We start from the raw sequence: 206 nt of genomic DNA, 5'->3' as shown, positions 1-206 counted from the left end.
TATTATTATTATTATTATTATTATTATTATTATTATTATTATTATTATTATTCCGGGCGGAAGGCTGAGATGTAGGACGCGTCCGGGAAAAGGAGGACCCGGAGGGAGGGCGACCCTCTCTCTGGAGGGAGGGAAGAGGAAGATTCCGCGGGTCCCCTTAAGACGTCACTCGGCTGGAGTGACGTCACAGGAGGAGGTTCCCCTGG

The sequence above is a fragment of the Sceloporus undulatus genome, chromosome 2 (assembly GCF_019175285.1).
Source record: "Sceloporus undulatus isolate JIND9_A2432 ecotype Alabama chromosome 2, SceUnd_v1.1, whole genome shotgun sequence".
Taxonomy (NCBI): domain Eukaryota; kingdom Metazoa; phylum Chordata; class Lepidosauria; order Squamata; family Phrynosomatidae; genus Sceloporus; species Sceloporus undulatus.
Note: the sequence above shows the minus strand (reverse complement) of the source record.